Source organism: Octodon degus, unplaced genomic scaffold (assembly GCF_000260255.1).
Source record: "Octodon degus isolate 3935 unplaced genomic scaffold, OctDeg1.0 scaffold00099, whole genome shotgun sequence".
NCBI classification, from domain to species: Eukaryota; Metazoa; Chordata; class Mammalia; order Rodentia; family Octodontidae; genus Octodon; species Octodon degus.
The window spans coordinates 2,736,574-2,750,668 of NW_004524675.1; positions in this window are offsets into that span (position 1 = coordinate 2,736,574).

Sequence of the window (14,095 nt, forward strand, 5' to 3'; positions counted from 1 at the left end):
GGCATGTGGTGCTGGGGGATTGAACCGCGGTCCCTGTGCTTTGCTAAGCTAGTTCTAAGTAGGTGCTTTAGACCACTGAGCCATCTCACCAGCCCAAATGGAGGGTTTTTTTGTTTTTGTTTTTCAGGCAGGCAGGCATTCCCCTGGGATATTTTCGCAATATATGTTTCTAATCAACTCAGAGCATGAAATATGTATTTTCTCCCCTACCAAGACCCAATCTTTAAAATTTCACACATCTTTCAGTTATAAAGATAAGCAGTAAACCACTGTAGAACTTGTGACATTATCACTATTAAAAGTCATAGATATTTTCATATCACATTATAGTTCTAAGTCTAACTTTTATGTTAATCACTTTTAAATTAATTTTTGAAACACTGCTAGGTAATTTTTTAAATTAAAAAAAATTATTCTAACTCTTCTTGGGATCAGCTATATTTCATTTAAAGCTCTTAATACAATTATTCTAAGAAGGTCAGATTGCTTGTCAGTATGGGAAAGGGCAAGATCATTTGGTTTGTTGGATTTAGAGCATGTGGTTGTGAATATAATGTTTACTTCCACTAATGCAGACTTGGCATTTCCTTTGTATTTTAACTGTTACACTAACTGTAGTGTGTGTATATGCATATACATATATTATATTTTCATTTAATGGAAAAGTTTCCAAAATGCAATACCTAAATTTCAAATCTTCCAACCTTAACCCCAAGGATAAATATGATTGTCAGTATAGTTGGCACATACTAGCATTTGAAGAAAGCTTTTGAAGAGTTTTTGGTCAAGACCCTTTCTAGATCTTTTAATTCCTATGACTGTTTAAGTCATTTTTATTTTATAAATTAATATTTCAAATATACTTTTTGTGTAGGATTTTTTACTTATCTTTCAAAATTTTAATCTTATGGGTTTTTTCTTAATTTTCATAACATAGCCAAATGTGGGAAGACCTCCCCCACCGGCCCTTGGTCCTCATCTCAGTCCAAGAAGTCTATATTTGTAAATCCAAAGATATGTTATTGGAATCCCACCAAGTTAATTCCAGTCTACCACTTCCATTGCAACCCATGGTGAAAATAAAGACACTAAAGCATATTTATAATTATGGGATGCCAAGGGTCCCTAAGTCCAGCCATGAAGACAGCTTTCTGGAGCAAAGAGGCTGAGCAAAGGCTGCATCAGGGTTTTATTCAGTTGTGAAGGAGGAGTGGCTTGAGGATGAATGACTGAGATTTGTGGGAAGTAAGAGCTGGGCTAGGTAGGTGCCCTGAATTTACCTCTGTCATATGTAGAGAGAAGGAAGAAAAAAGTAATGTGCATTATACTATACAGATAGTACCTAATGTTTTTGGGTTCAGTGCTTCAGCTCTTATGTATAATCTTTCAAGCCCCAGTAAGTCGTAGCCTCTATCTCTAGGCTGGATCCCAGCCAACAGCATGGAGCACTGGTTCTTTATCCTATCTCCACCTGGCTCATATTACAAAGCAGCAGGTATGAGTTATCAGGGAAATGTGTGCCCTCTTCAAAGACTACCACCAGCACCTTGGCTAGACCACTATGTGTTGCTTAAAGCCAATTGAGGGGATAAGGAAAAGTCCTAGCCAGCTCTGTACATATCAATACAAGGAAATAGGATCAAGCTCAGCCAAAAGGTAGAGTATAACTCTTCTTTCAAGGAGAGCTGCTCAGGTGGCCCTCCACAGCCAAATCCTTAAGAATCCCAACTATGCTTCCTAACATATTAGTTATCACTCTTATGCTTGTGGAATTGGTCAGTTATCCTTAAATCATGCCACAAACATGCATCCAGGGGTAGGCATTTGTAATGGCCTAATCTAAGCACATTATAGCTAATAACATATTTCCCTTCTGACAATTGCATTATCTTTATGAAATGCATACACTTACTCTCTCCATTTTAAGCACAAGTAAACTAAGACATAGGTAATTTAAATAACTTCTCCAAGAATTACAGCTTGTATTTGCCTCCGGATGAACATAAATGAATGCTTCAGAAACAAAGTCAGTTTACTGGGTACCATTTTTAAAAATCTTCACAGAAGTCAAAGAAGACAACTTAAGGTCATTGTTAAAATGAGTAATTAGAACTGTCACCAAGCTTAAGAGCTCACTGTCCCTCATTGCAGTTGAGATGGTCCCACGTGAATGCCTGTCACGTCTATTGTGAAGAGATCCCCGCTTGTGTAGAGAGATTGGTCAAATGACCTTTATATCACTTTTTATTCTAGGAGTCTGTAGAATTGATCCACACAGCTAACTTAACATCATTCAGAGTACTGCTTTATCTGTGTGAATAATTTGATCTTAAATAACCTTAATAGATTTAATGCTGTAATTGACTATTCACAAAACTAATGGTTCATTTCCATTTTAGTTATCGGTAAATCTTGGGACATTGTTTTGGATGAATTTCCTCATGAAATAACCATAGGGCCTATGGCACTTTGAAATTGGAGTTCACAAATGCTTCCCCAAGTTGGAACTAGTAAAGTTCTAAACTTGCAGTGCCCTCCTACTCACCTTCCATGATGGTCCTGTGACTACCGTTCATCCCTCAGACCATCCTGCCCGAGCAGTTAGGCATGTGTGCGCCTGTGACTTCATCCTGGGTCTTTCTCTCAAACACCTTAATCCTACGGAGAAAACGAAAGGGCATTTCAGTCCAGTTGCATTCAGTCATACCTTCAGGCTCACGTCCTGATGGTCTTTTAGCCTGCCATATTTTATGTGTCTCCCTGGACATGAACACCAATATTTATTATCAGTAGTGAATGAGTCATCTCTCCAATTTTATTGTCTCTAACACAACCAGCAAAAGTCCAAATCAAATTTTCTTTGTGCTGGAGCATCTTCAAACACAGAGTTATATGTGATACTCTTCCCCTGAGTTCTTCAGATCTCCTTATGTAGCTCCCAACAGAGCTGCAGACAAAAGCTGGCTAAGAGGAATTTAAGGGTAGTGACCGTGGGAGATAATTCATCCTGTAGCTTTTTAGTTTTAGGAGATCTCACTTTTTAGTATATAAAAAAGCATAAAAAAAGTTTTAATTTTTTTTCAAATTCTTTGATTATTATACAGAGGACCTCACCAGAACATCCTGTATGATGGTGAGATTGAGGGCACTGGAGGAGCTGGAAAGAAATCACTCTAAGTGACCATCAGGATGGACGTTCTCTAGTCTTGCCAGACAGATACCTCACAGCTGAAACCTGTTCTCCTGGGTTGGTGTGTCTTTCTGAGAATTCAATTCATGTTGTACCTATGACCCTTTGGAAGTTTTACCATAAAGGGCCCAACATCCCATAGCTTCTTCTTCTAACTGAATCCCCATCCTGCTCTATGGATCTGTGCCTTGGCATAAGGAAAATACTATGGAGACACTTGTGCCGGAAGCAGGGGATGTGGCACCGATGTGTGTAATGCCCTTGCTCTGAAGAGCAGTTCTATGTTTCCATTTTTAATGAGAAAAAAATCACTTCAGAGTAATTTTTTTGCCTCTAAATAACTTCACAAAGTTCCTACTTAGTAGGGAATTGAATTCTCAGAATTCAGTTAGGTAGGGAAAAGTTCACAAAGTTTTCCCTACTCAAGGGAACAGTTTAAAAACAGTGCGCCACCATAGCTTTTCACATGTGTCCTGAGAGCTTTTCTCTTACCTTCCTCCAGGGCACTGCTTGCCTTTTATTATTACCGTCTTGTCAATACTGATGCACGCATATCGTACTAAGCGTCTTGGTGCTACGTTCATGCTCTTCACCATGTGATTAGGGGTCAAAACCAGAGATTGCATAAAGTGGCTACATTACCTTGGCAGACATGACAAACAAATTAATTCAAATGATAGATGAAATAATCTAGCATCTGTGGTCTGATTCTAGACCACAGTTCATGAACTGAGACAAAAATGCTACAAGATTCGCTACATTTTTCAGTTCTGTTTTTCAAGGCTTTTTTCTTTTCTTCTATTCTTTTTATTTCTTCTCTCTTCCCCAGAGATCTAAATTATTATTATTGTTATTATTATTATTATTATTATTATTATTATTATTTGTTGTTGTTGTTGTTTTTATTCTCTTTTAGTCACCTAGGAGTTCAGCTCTTTCACAAAATAGACTTAAATAAAAGTTCAGGTAAAATTACTTCTCTGTGCAATTTTATGAATGTAGCTTTTAATGTTAATTAACTAAAACTTTCACACAGCTTGGATGAAACAGTATCTCTTCAGTTGAAGTCTGAAAAAGATAAGATTTCTTTTGAAAATGTCATTGTGAAAACAAAAAAACATTCATTAACTTTGAAGAGGTGGACTGAGTGATAGAAATTTTCTATATATCAGAAACTTTCTGTTTTTCAAGTTGTACTTGAAAATCATCCAACAAAGGGAAAAACATTTTAAGATCTAAACTAGATCATTATATGAATGCATGAGGTTTGATATTTGTGTTGTAAGGAAGTATGCATTGTGTCTTTCTGCAGAACAGAAATTAATTTGCTTTTGATTTTTCTTTACTTATCACTTATTTTCCTTTATCACTAAATTCATATATAGCAAAAATATCCCAGAAATGATTTTATTTTTTATTTTTTTTAATTTTAGGGAAGGGTCTACAGGTTGTTCAGGATCTCACTACTATTTTGGACTCATAGTGATCCGCCTGTTTACAGCCTTCCAAGAGCTGGGATTACAGGCACACACCACCTCACCCAGTGTCAACTGCTGTCTCAGTGCACCCCTGGGGCAGGGCCAACAGGACAAGCCTGGGAATCAAACCCCTGGCCCCTGCGCCTGCTTGCAGGTGCTTTAATCTTCTGAGTTATTTGGCTGGCCCTCCCACAAATGTTATTAAGCCTTTTGTATTTAATCATTGGAAAGGGTTTTTATTACAGATGACATATTACATGAAATATAAAAAAGTATACACTATTGTTAATCAACTTTCAAGTTGGACTTATGATCTAATGTAAGGAAATCAGACATCTGTATTTGTCGAAGACACCAGATAATATGAAGTTTGATAATGGCCAAATGCATAATATTACACAGAAAAACACGAAAAAAAGAGAAGTTCCTCCAGGTGTTGTCACAGAATTGGGGCTATATGAAGCCAAATTTTCTCATCCACAAATAAATAGTTCTGTAATGGGATGTGGCAGGAAGCATTGCTAGTTTGCCTGACAGTAGGCTAGGCAGTTGGCTCTAAGTAGAGATAGAAAAGCATATTATTTAAGAAATAGCAAGTAGACCAATTTATCTGTAAGATGGTTAATGTCGGATGCTAGATTTCCAGGTTTTTAAAAGAAATTCTTAAACTCTTAAAAGGATTGGTATATGAAAATTTCAGTGTATCTAAAAGAGAAACATGAAAGATTCAGAAGATATTCACTGACTGAAGTCAGGAAACTTGGGATGAGAACCCTAGAACAATAGTTCAATGTTCTTGATGTCAGTGGGAGTTCAGTAGGAAACTTCTACTTGATACATATCATGCATCTCTTGCCTACTGACCTGAGTTTCTTTTGCTTGCTAGCCAAACTCTTACCTTAATTCCCAACTCACAGAATCCAAGTTGTCATCACATTTATAGGTTGCAGAAACCCGCTTGTGTTCTTTTCCAGCAAGTTCCTGATCTTTAGGTCCATTCAACCAGTTTTTCTCCACTCTGTTCTGACTCCATTAGAAGCCGAAGCTTCTCTGTCAAAGCCATAGCTTCACCCAATTCTGGATATCTGGATACCCAGTTTGGCCTTGAAAATCCTTCTATTTTGAGGAGTGTCATAAGAAATGTATTTCCCCAGGAAAGAAACTGAGGAGGCACTGGTAGAAAAAAATGAATGAATTTTTTCCTTATAAAAAGGATCCAATAGTAATTGTTATAGATTAGGTATAAAGAGTAAAGGACCTACAATAAGATTATAACCTTCACCTAAATGAGAAAACCATGTGTCTTCATAAAACAAATTTTAATAACTATTAATATTCATGGGATTATCACAGTCTACAAAGTATATTCTCATGAATTTTTCAATTTACACTCATAACCCATTCAGAATATAGATAGATAGATAGATAGATAGATATAGATATTTAGTCCTGGGTGTACAGGGTCTCACTATGTACATCGGGCTCATAGCAATTCTCATGTTTTCAGCCTCCCAAGTTCTGGGATTACAGGCGTGCACCACCACACCCAGTTTTAATCACCTTCTCAGCCTGCCTCAGGGATAGGGCCAGCACAGCACAGGGCAGATGGAACCCGGTCCCTGAGCCGGCCTAAGCAGGCACTTTAGTCCGCTGAGCTGTCTGGCCAGCCCTCCATTCAGGATCTTTGGTTTTCTTTGATTACTGAAGAAAACTCAAGTGTTTTCCTCAAGGTCATGCTACAAGTTAGTTCAGAGTACCAGTTTAACACTAATCTCTATATCCTTTCTTAATCTGTAGTAAATAACTGATCCTGTACTCTGCAAAGCTATCAAAGTATTTTGCACTTTCTTTCATACTGGCCTTTTGATGAGAACTGCAGAACAATGTTGTAATTAGTCATGTTTAACAGAATGCTAAGGAAATGCATGGTGTGAGAACTGAGCAGATTTTTCTCTGCTTTGGCAAAAATATCATTAATCAGTTCCCCCAGTCTTTCCTCCTGAGTGTGGAAGGCACCTCATAGCCTTTCTTAATATATTTCACTAGGCAGCTAGGACTAATAAATCAGAGGATTCTAAAAGTTGAAATTCACTTGCCATTCTGGAAGTAGACACTTCACGTTTATTGTAGTATAAAACTCAAAATGATGTGCTTAATTTCTACTCCCTCAGGATAGCCTTTCCTTGTTCCACATTTTATTCAATTATTTACTTGTTTTTTTTGAGACAGAGTCTCACTATGCAGTTCAGACTGGCCTTGAACTCACTTTGTAGCCAAGGCTGGTCTAGAACTTGCAAGGATCCTCCTGCCTCAGCTTCCTAAGTGCTAAGATTGCAGGTGTGTGCCACCACACCTGGGTCATTCCACATTTAAAGACAGTTAACTCTTCAAATATTAGGTCATGCAATCTAACCTTGTCATTATCATGTGCCTACTAATTGGATTTACAGCTTTATCCTTTGATCAAGTCCCTACTTTGTATCCAAATATTGGAAACAGATGTTCTTCCTTGTTGCTCATTGGCTATTTTTTATGATCAGAATATATTTATTGAGAGAAAGAAAGCTCCTGTCTGAGAGAGGGACAGGAGGGGGGTCCTGAATGGGTGGTCCCCTTATTGTCTAATTTTGTTCTGTAACCCACTTCCTTTAAGCTGGAATTTCATCATGACTTTGCCCCTGTATTCCCAAGTAAAGACACGTGTCTGCTCCCAGCTATTTGACTGAATCTCTGTATATTTTTGACTTTTCCTGTGAAACAAGGTACCATCAAAGCTTACAACCATGAGAATAAAAAAGCATTAACATTTTATATAGCTTTGCCATTTTGATAGGGCTTTTTCAGGATGACACTTCTCTGATAAATGGTGTCAGCTGGTTTGTTAGTCCTGGAGTATTTCAGATTTTTTTCATTTTTCTGATTGCCAATTAAATACATAGTTTTTAGTTTCACAGTGTAGTGATGAAATACATAGTACGTTTAACTAGCATTTTCAATCTAAGCTTATCTATGTACACCTGAAAATAGTAACAATATATAACTTAACAAATACTAAAAGATTCTTTTAAAAAAAGAAGTACATCTCTCTAATCACAGAGACTTGATAGGCTGAAACTGGAAAACTGCAAGTTTGAAGGCATACTGGGAAACTTAATGAGACCTGGACTCATAGTAGGAAGATCTAGGGATGTAGCTTAGTGATAGAGCTCTGGATGGCACAGATTCACTGTCAGCATCACTGAAATCAAACAAACTAAATAATTTACAGTTATTAAGCTTCTCTGTGAACCCTTTGAACACAGAACTAGCTTTCTGGATGAGTCATTCAGATGCTTGCTCGGGGGAAAGTCCTAAACCATGGGCTGAGGCCTCAGTTGTGTAGGAGCCTCATTGGGTTCCTCAGGGTTCTTTGTCTGACCACGAGGGAATTCCAAAAGCAGAGTTGCTAGACTGCATGGCATCTTTATGACCTACTCTTACAGCCACATGTGCCGTCCTATTGTTCAAGGCAGTCACAAGCCCTACCCAGACTGAGAAAAGGGTCTGTATACTCCACCTGTTACAGGAGAATTTCAAAGTTCTAGAAAAGCTACATACCTGAAGATGTTTTTGTGGCAATCTTGGGGAAAATGCAATCTTTCACAGTCTTCCTACAAGAGTCCATTGCCTTGTCCCGTGTAATGACTGCCTGAATTCCATGCCAACCTCTAAGGTTTTGACTTCTGCTTGCTACTGGGCCTCCAGGGCACCAAATCTCCACAGAGCCCCACGACTTACACTCTTGCTGCTATAATATGTCCTCTTATGTGTCAGCCCTCTTACTGTGACATTTGGTGCAATCCATGATGTCTGTCTGACCTTGAAGCTCCTGTTATGCCATTATTTGAAAGCCTGGAGAATAAGATAATGGAGATGGAAAAGACATGTTTCTAAGAAGCAAGGGACCTGGTTTCCAATCTCAGTTTAATAACTGAACTCTGGTCAACTTGTCTCTGAGTCTGTATACTTTTCTGATAAGTGAGTAAAAGGCGATGTTGGGAAAATTAAACATTTAGGTAGCAATGGGTTCATTGAGTAATCTGAAAGCTATATAGTACTAATATAAAAAATTTACTATGTATTCAGTTATTATTTTGAATTGTGCTCTGCTTTTACATGTTCCTTTTCTGTATCCAGTCCCATCACTGGTTTGTTTCCCCTTTTCTGATAATGTTGATTTATTTAAACTCCATAACAGTGAAGTTCTTCTGCCCAGTTTCACCGGTTCTCCTTCCCACAGAGAAGGCAATGTTTCTATCGTGAATGGCTTGGCTTGGCCATAGGGACAACGTGAGATAAGAAGAGAAAAGCTCTGTGCATGTGAATCATGCAGAATTGTCAACTCTGGCAGTGTCGATTGGGTCACTTCCCACCGTATCTGCTGCTGGTGGCCTTCACTGTGGAGATGCAGCCCTGTTTCTTTCAGGCATTAGGACCTTCTTGGAAAAGTGCATTACTGCCCCCTGTTGTCCACCAGCACGTCTCTGTAATAATAGTGATTCTTTCAACTGGTCATTGAGCACTTGGGTAGTGTCAAACTGTTTCTCATTTCTTCACTTACTGGGCTTCTTCACATGGAGTTAGAGGAATCCCTGAAGTCCTGGAAGAGGAATGGAGACACTATGCCAGTTCCTTGCAAATACTGGATCACGTGCATGGTGACTTCAGTCTTGCATGGACTGCTGAAGCAAGAGTGCCAGGACCGTTACTCAGAACTCCAGAGCACACGTACTGGCTGTTTCCAAGTCTGTAATACTTCACAAGGTTGTGTTCTGATCACACACTGAGGTAGTTCTACAGTTGCAGCAGGAAGTATCCAGTGCCACAGCAGATTTATAAGCTGCTCCTTTGTGCATCCCTCCCCCACCTGTCTGTGTAAATAAGCCCTAGGAATCCCTTCTCATTACTTGTCTTTGTTGGGGTGGGCTTCCTCCAAAATGTAGCATTATTTTTACTTCCTTCCTATAGTTGTTTTTATAGTCTTTTTGCTCTTACCTATAAATTTCTTTATTTCCCCACCCAAAAAAAAAAAAAAATGATTGAAAACTTTCAGGAAACAACACAGTGATTTAGCAGACTTTCATAGATGAAAAAACATTTTTTTCTGCTGGGCATGGTGACATGTGTTTGTAATCCCAGCAGTCCAGAGGCTGAGGCAGGAGGATTACCACAAATTTGAGGCTAGCCTGGCATTCGTAGTAAGTTCAAGGGTAGTCTCAGTGCTATAGCAGCACCTTATACTTAAAAAAAGTAGCATTTTTATTCTGAGTCAAGAAGAATTGAACAGAATTGGAAGCCTTTCCAAGGTGTGACCCTTACTCTATGCTCCCTGTGGAATGCTTGCTTCAAATACCGGAACTACTTACCCATCTCTGTGTAATCAATGTGATCTTTTGAAGATTTATTTATTTTTACCAACAGAATATGTAAAGCATTGCCTTCTGTGATTTGAATAAGACGCTGACAGCTTCCTGAAGATTTCTGGGCATACTAAAAATACAAGCTGTGAAAGCAACAGTGGAGCAAGCTGTGCATTGTTAATCCTTTTTGCGACAGAACCATCAAAAAGAAAGCCTTGAGGGCTCCTATACGGGGGTGGTGTTCCTCCACCCATTACCAAGCCTGTGTGTGCGCAGGTGGGCTACCCTTTCTAGTATGCCTCCAGAGCTGCTGTAGCTGTCACTGCTGCTATTTTGTGGTAAATTATTATTGGCCTTCAGTGAATATTCACAGCTCTCTTAGCCAGGGCCCCCGTGGCTCTCAGGGAGTAAAAGCCTAGTAGACTTCCAGCTACCTGTGGTCAACCTGTGGCTCATCCCTGGCCCCTGGACTACTAATTTCAAATAAATCTAGAATGAGAATCAATTAAATCTTTTGCTTGTATTTGCTGCCTATATTTGCCAGTTTTTGGAAGATTGTCTTTAGTGATTTTCACTCAAATTTTAAATCCACAATGCTAAAGATTTATATAGCGGTCTCCATTTTTGAAACTTCTTTATCATCTTACTGGCCCTAACATGTGGCAGTATGTGAGATTGGATGGCTTCTCTGTGACATAAAGTCTTTCTACCAGTTTGCATCTATTTTCAGAATCTGTAATGAAAATGTAGAATGTTGTGTTTAGTTGCCCAGATTCCTGGTGTCATATTTGTCACCTCCTCTTTCCTGTTGGAGAGTCTCCAGGCCTCTGTGATAGCCTTGCTCACTGCGCCTTGCCTGACCTCCACCATGCTTCTCTCAGGCTTTTGCCCATCTGGTCTCCAGACATATGACGTTCTAGAATACTCACGTTGGTGCTATTTTACTTTGTAGTTTAATTTTACTAAATATTGAATGAGATTTGTTCTTTCCATACATTGTACACTCCTCATTAAAGTAGTAATAAATCTAAGTCCACATGGTCTCTATGCCTGTTCCTATATATGACATTCTCAATTTCTTTTTGAGAAAACTAGAATTACTTTATCAAAAGCAGCAGATAAGCATTTGATTTAGAGGTGGTTAGATTTTACTGAGAGGTGGTGGTAGACCCAGAGCAGCAAATTGTGTAAGTGTCCTCTCTTCATTTTACCAAGAATAGAAGGGGAAAATAAATGGAATATATAATTCCTACAATGCTTGGAGTTTTTAGGAAAATTTTAGATACTCCCACAGCAGTTGTGGAACTGGGCTTCTGACTTCATACTTTTTATTAGAACAATGTAATTCCTTTCTTCCTCTTTATTTTTCTTCTGTGATACATGGTTTGATCTTTGTTCTGGGAAGTACTACATTGATGAGTGAAACTGCTGAACCAACTTCAATTTCATTTGGGATATTTGGCAAGTAGGCCTTTGGCCTGAGGATTTTCACTGAGCAGAATAAAACAGTCCTGTTCACCATGGAATGTATCAACTCTCTTGAGTTTTCTGCAACCTGAATGCTAGGACATCAATAAATAGACAGGATCTAATGGGTATCTCACAGCTAAGCAAGAAAGTGTCGGAAAAGTATAGCCAACTTAGGATTTGGAATATACAGTACTGGTAGAATATACAAATACAGTAGTCCTTCTGTATTTAGCAGTTTGACTTTTGTGGACTCACTGTTCCACAGGTTTTCAAAAAATACTAACCTAAATTATTTATTATGGATATTTCGCTATATTATGAGATTTTCCAGTACAGTACAGTACACCTATATTGTTAAAATTACATGGGTTTAAAAATTTAAATAATGATTAAGAACATAAGTGTTTTAAAGGGTGGGAAAAGTTTGTAAGCATATAGGAAGAGTTCATAAAGCCTTTAAACATAAATACTAAAATAACATCACTGCTTCACTGATTTCCACTTATCATGGGTGTGTCTGGAATGTAGCCTCCACAATAAGTGGAGGACCACTATATCACATATTACACGATGAAATATTTTTATAAATATTCTGGATATGTGGAGGAAGATATAGGATGACCAGATAAAAAGGGGTGTAGAAAAGATTAACAGGTAGACATGAGGGAAAGTTTTACAAGAACAATAGGATTTTAGTTGACCTCCAAGATTGAAAAATGTTGCATCTGGCAGATCAGATAGCTCAGCGGACTAAAACATCTGCTTAGGCAGACATAGAGACCTGGATTCGGTCCTCTGTGTGCAGTGCTGGTCTCACCCCTGGGCGCACTGAGACAGAGACTGAGACTGGATGTGGTGGCACTCCCCTGTGATCTCAGGGATTGGGAGGCTGAAAACAGGAGGATCAATATGAGTCCGATCTGTGCAGTGAGACCCTGTGCTAAATGCCAAAAAATAAAAAAAATATTGCATGAAAATGTCTTCCATGCAGCTCAGCAGGAATGGAGCAAAGAGTTGGAAAGTACAGGCCTATTCTTGCAATGATGGTAGCAATGATGCTTTGTTGCTAGCCTGATTTTAGGAGGCAAACATGATGGATTAGGCAGAGGACAGCTTGGTGAGGCCCTGGAACTGGTCTTGCTGAAGGATTTAGAATTCTTCAAAGGAAGAGGATTGGCCAGGGATATGAAGAGTAGTCAAAATAAAGAACTGTCATCTGAAAATCTTCTGATAGAAAAACTAGAAACATTTATTCATGTATGTGGACCACCGCTGTTTTGATTTTCTTAGTGTGAATGATGAGAACTTGAAGGTACCTATCTTGGGAAAAATAAAAACGTGTTGGAGTTAGCAATGCTTTGCCACTGCACCTTTCTTTAGTTTAATAGACCGCACTGTGACATGCATGTTCCATCTTTTCAACGTTGCCGTTCAAGTGCACATGAGGAAGTTCACCTCCTTCAGGGGTAACCTTGGTAATGGACAGATACAGATTCCAGGAACAGCATTTAATGTCCTATAAACTGATGTAAGAATGACATGATGCCTCCAGAAGGAAAAGTTAGTGTGCTAAATGAATTAATTTCCCTTTGGTTTTTAAAAAAACTATCGCTACTTCCCATGCCTGTGGTTTACAAGCATCAGCTGGGACTTTAGAGCAGCCACTTTGTCCTTTGAGCATTGAGGTAGACTGAGTGAACCAAATGTACCAGGGAGAGAAAGCGAGGATAGAGCTTACCTCCATTGGAGTTCAGTCCCTGCCAAGGGCGAGTGAGTCTCATCTCTAATTTCTGAGGATTAGTTCCTAGAACATTCCTGTATGATATCAGGGCATCTCAGGCCGTACTCAGCTTTAGACACATGACCCTCCTGTTCATGCTTTGCAGTTTTCCAATTATTTTATAAACGTATAACTAAAAGAGTGAAGCACATTAAAAGATCAATGGAGCTGTGATCGAAATGAAGTACTTGAATATCTGTGAAAATGTTACATAAAGTGGCAAACCCCAAACCAGAAATCTAAAAGCCAAGCACATTGATGTCCTTTGTCATTATGTCTACCATGAAGATTTTCCATTGTCTTCCTTCTGGACGACTCTAGTCATTCTGTTTTAATTGTTCTGTTTCATTGAGAGCCATCTGTCATAGGCAGAGCTGCTCAGCCGCAGCTGACTCCATAATGGGTTCCTGAGTCAAGCCTGACTCTTCCACTTAAGAGAGAAGAAGCAGTTTCCTGGTGTTGAATCTTTGAAAACTGCATCTTGGGATCGTTTAGTATTCCTCTTTGTATGTTGTAGAGAAAACTATTAGAGTGAAGAAACTGTGCAGAGAGAACCTTGAGGAAGAAGAGAAAACCCTGAAGGCCTTTAAGAGTCTTCTGTATTGTCCCTGAGAAGCCAGATCTTTGTTCTGATTGTATGTTGTAGCTAGGTATCCCAACTAGTTAGGGTGGCCATTATTTGAAATCAAAACTTTCTTTGTGAATAGTAAAGACTTGGTATCCCCATCCTGCTTTATTCTACACCTCTCTCTCTCTCTCTCTCTCTCTCTCTCTCTCT